Here is a 4,643-nt window from a genome sequence, read left to right as displayed (position 1 = left end):
TTTTCCCCCACTCTTACCCCCACCACCTGCTCCTCCCGGACCCCCCTCGCCCATCTCTTATGGCGTTCCCCCCGCGGGGAACGTCCCCCCCCGACCCCCGCAATTCGCTCTGAGTGTAGAAGTATATATTACCTAGCTACTGTATAACCAATTATTAATGATAATTTTTCGGTTGCTACATTGATTAGAGCAGCCGGGTAAGAGCCTCCTTAAGGTAGTTGTATCGCGACAGTATAAAAAATAATGGTCACTGCAATACGATAATGTACGGAAAACTCTACTTATCTGTGTAAAACTTTTGACTGAGCTTGTACTGTTTTTACTGTTTTCACTCGCGTCAGTAATGTCAGTATACCATCGAGATTAGTATGCTATCGAGGTTATTTTGAATAAATAGAAGAAATAGAAGCAAAAATATCTGTTGAACATTACAAAGGAAGATTAATGAAAAAAAAAGTATTAAAAAAAAGACTTATAGCTTTAGCAGCAATGTCTGAACTACATATATATCTAATCTTCATATGCGCAGTGTTGCAATATTTTTACAGGTTAGCTGTCGTATGCGTCCACCGCTATGAGAAATTGTGTACTTTGTGTAACAATTGCTTCAAAAGTAAATAGATAAGGGTCTTGTACTTTTGTAAGAATATTTTTACAAGTCTCTTTTGTCATCTCTTTGTTTTTCATTAAAATCTTATGAGTAGTTTGATCGCTACAATTACAAACGTGATATAGGAAGCCGTTTTCGTCCTACGATACATGTAAAAAGTGCTAAGTTTGATTTCCATTATTATTTCAACTTTGGTATAGTCAAGCTTTTTCTACTTGCACGTGTGTCTAGAGCGTGTTTACATTAATATGCTGTTCAAATTTTAAGATTCCTATGAAAATGGGTTTTGTGACACAACTACCTTAACAGAAAAACAATAAATGTCTCGCATCAACTTAATGAAATATAATGTAATAATGTTTGCATATTTCGATGCGCTCAAGTGCATCTTTTACGGCTTCTTGCTTATACAATAAACTAGAGGTGAAAAAAAAATCTTGCTGAATCTGATAAATTCTTCTATTATCTCACGAGAAATATTTATGCAAGTCTTTAACCGGATTGTAGTGTGAAATGTTCTTAAGCTCTCTAAGATTAAAAAAGAGAGAGAGAGAGAGAACAGAGAAATATTTTATTTGATACTCTGTAAAAATATTCGGGTAGACTTCCGAAAACGGCCCCCCTCCGATTTCGATGAAACTTTGTGAAAAACTTCGTTTTGGGTTAAAATGAAAGCCCTTAAAAGGAATTTTGGCGACTTCTATGATAAAGCCATTTTTTTTAGATAAAATGATAAAAAATATAGGAAAATCTTCGTAATTTTACAGGATATTATAAATTGAATATATACTGTTTGTATTTAATGATTTAATGTTTTCATTATATACTTACAGCAGAATACATATAAATAATATGCTTTGTAATATATTACACTTTCCACGCGAACCGAGGTTCACGCACACCCCCCCCCCCCCTGCTTTCGGGGGGGGGGGGGTAGTCCCGAAATAGTTCACGCATACACTTTCCACGCGAACCGAGGTTCACGCACAACCCCCCCCCCCCCCGTGCTTTCGGGGGAGGTGCGGTAGTCCCGAAATAGTTCACACATGTACTTTGTAAGGCACACTATGTGTCTAGTTTAAAAGATGTGGAGCTCCCCGTAGAGGGGCGGAACCTACTGCCCCCACGCATACACTTTTCACGCGAAACGAGATGTCACATGGGTTCGTGGCGCGCTTTACAAGCTTGTTTATATATATACATACTAGCTTCTGACCTTGATTATTTAAATACAAACAGTATATATTCAATTTATAACATCCTGTAGAATTATGAAGATTTTCCTATATTTTTTATCATTTTATCTAAAAAAATGGCTTTATCATAGGAGTCGCCAAAATTCCTTTTAAGGGCTTTCATTTTGACCCAAAATGAAGCTTTTCACAAAGTTTCATCGAAATCGGAGGAGGGCCGTTTTCGGAAGTTTATCCAAATATTCTTTGTTAAGATTACTTTGTTTAAACGGAATTGTAATCTAAAAGAATTAAAAAATTCCGAAACATACATATTTAAATCTTTAAAATAAAAAAGAAACGAAATGCATTGAAAAAGTTGCAACATGAGAAATATATAGTTTGTCGATGTTTGTGAGTGCGAAGCGCAGAGCTACTTAAGTGTCATTGTCTATTGCCAAATGCCAAATGCCAAATGCCATGTACACACGCGCGCGACATGTTTGTCGCTGTAAATGCAATAAAGAGGCGAGATGGGTTGTATCGATCATTGGTTGAGCTGTCACGGCTTTTCATAAATCGGCAAGGTTTCAATTCCCGTATCTAAGAAATGTGTTTCTCATATCCACATCATTTCAGTGGCACATAAAAACAAATGTTATACTTTACCGAAAGCAACTTACCCTCGCTTTTGACTTTAAAAACTTGGCGAAACCTTTATCGCGTATCTCGCTCTGTCTCGTTAAACTTTTCTACTTAATTTTTATTTAAGTCGTAATATCGTGACCCTGATGGTTAGAAATCAAAAATCAAAAAGAAGAAAAAACTTGTAAATCGTTGTAGGGCAACATTGGCAAGAAAATTTCATTTTTTAATCAGATATTATAATCTTTTTAGAGTTAGATTTTGGTTGAAGAATGAAAAGCAGTCATAAACTTGGCATTTTGTAAGAAATCGATACAAAAACAAAACTTCATAAAACTCCTTTAAACGTTGACAAAATCTTCACGTACGTATACATACTCAAAAATTTATAAGGAATCAAAAAGATTAAATTGGGGAATCTCGAAACGTATATATGTTCGAGTTGAAAAGGTTCAATGGTATTAAAAAGAAAGCAGAGATAAAATAATACAGACAGCTTGCGTCGAATGCAGACAACTTTGTCTGGCGCGTCGTCCGCTGAAGGAAGAAAGTATTGAATTAGCTTTTCCATCTTTGCGCGCGTGTCTCGCGATGATGAAAAATACTAGTCTATCTTGCGACTGGATGCATTCATTATCGAGAAGGTGCATGTCGATGTGCCTGTATAAAGAGGAGGAAGTGGAGGAAGTGGAAGAAGAGGAGGAAAAGGAGGAAAAAGCAAGCAGCGTGCATCGAGAAAACTGTCGTAACACCCATGATGTAAAAAGAAAGGTGTTTCATTCCCGAGATGCGCAGTGGTCTAAAATAATGACTGCCTTCTGACCAATCAAAAAGCCTCCCCAAATGTAAAAAGCAACATGGCTACTTCCATGATATGTAAGAGGTTAGATTGTTAGCCGCCGCATGAGCGGATTCTCGCTTAAATCCAACCGGCGAGTTTTGCTTATCTGACGTCTAGTTCCTGGTAGTTCCTGTCATACTTACGGAAGTAGTAGGAGAAAGAATAAAAAATACACAGGACTCAATGTCTCTGCTAGACAGAGAGAAGGTGGATCATTACCGTCGAATGTAAATGCATCGCATAACTTTGCTTCTTTAATTGACTAATTTAGATCTAACATTCGATAAGAAGGTATTTATCATTAGAATTAATAATAATATTTATAAATATAAATGTTTTTGTTTTATTAGTGCATGTAATGAATTATATAAAAAATTTCTTTGAAAGACATTTCATCATCATAATATTGTAACTTTGATGAGAATGTAAGCAACATATTAGCAATCTTCTTATCTGTTTGTGAAGAAGAGCTTCTATGAGGAACGGTCAGCTTATGATTGGACCAATAAGGAAAAATCGAAGTCTCTAGACAAACCATCGTACACCAGTTTACAGCGCAGTTTCTTGGGCCGGTCCAACGAATCTACTACTACGTTTACGCGAGCGTTACTTCTGTAGTAACTTATGATAATTTCTTCGCGTAAACGGGATTTTGTAGTAACTTACGATAATTTACTCCGCGTAAACGAGTGATATATCGTAAGTTACTACAGAAGTAACGCTCGCGTAAACGTAGTATACCTACGGCTACTACGATAAGAGGTTTGTCCTGGCCATCTTTAAATGTGCCAATTTATTATTAGTAAGCTACATATTATATTTTCTTTACAGAAACAATGCCATCGTGTTCCATAAAAAATTGCAAAAATCGAACATGCGACGGAGATGCAAGAGGAATAACCTTTTTTAGATTTCCGAAAGAAACTCCAATTCGTCAGCAATGGCTTAATGCTTGTCAACAAACTGAGACAAGTTTGAAAGTTAATAAGACTGAGAAAACTAAACAGAGAGATAATAGAAAATAACATACGTAAGAAAAAATAAAAAAATATATATAAACTGTCTAATAAAGAAAATGTTGATAAAAATAAAATAACGTTATAAAATATAAATGCATTTATTTATTTGTTATTATTATACTAGCATGCCCCGCCGGGCTTCGCCCCGGCCCCGGTATTTGGTGTATTTGGATATCTTTCTAGATTTTTTTTTTTTTTTTTTTTTTTTTAAGTTATTATGCTATTCAGGGCAGAGACGAATCCAACAAACCATAGATTATTAAAATCTGTCCAGCCGTTCTTGAGTTATAAATGGTGTAACTAACCCGACTTTGTTTTATATATATAAATTATACTAACTTTTTTATACACTTATT

At 35.6% G+C, this 4,643-nt stretch overlaps 1 long non-coding RNA gene across 1 annotated transcript; it reads left to right on the top strand.

Moving 5' to 3' along the window:
* The first annotated feature begins 3,174 nt into the window (after positions 1-3,174).
* Positions 3,175-4,360, top strand: LOC143903568 (uncharacterized). The gene is made up of 3 exons (XR_013258754.1): positions 3,175-3,559; positions 3,734-4,030; positions 4,100-4,360. It is a non-coding gene; the product is annotated as an uncharacterized LOC143903568 (long non-coding RNA).
* The last annotated feature ends 283 nt before the right edge of the window (positions 4,361-4,643 follow it).

Source organism: Temnothorax americanus, unplaced genomic scaffold (genome assembly GCF_048541705.1).
Source record: "Temnothorax americanus isolate GAGA-0224 unplaced genomic scaffold, ASM4854170v1 Scaffold485, whole genome shotgun sequence".
NCBI lineage: Eukaryota > Metazoa > Arthropoda > Insecta > Hymenoptera > Formicidae > Temnothorax > Temnothorax americanus.
Note: the sequence above shows the minus strand (reverse complement) of the source record. Positions and strands in the feature narration are given on the sequence as shown.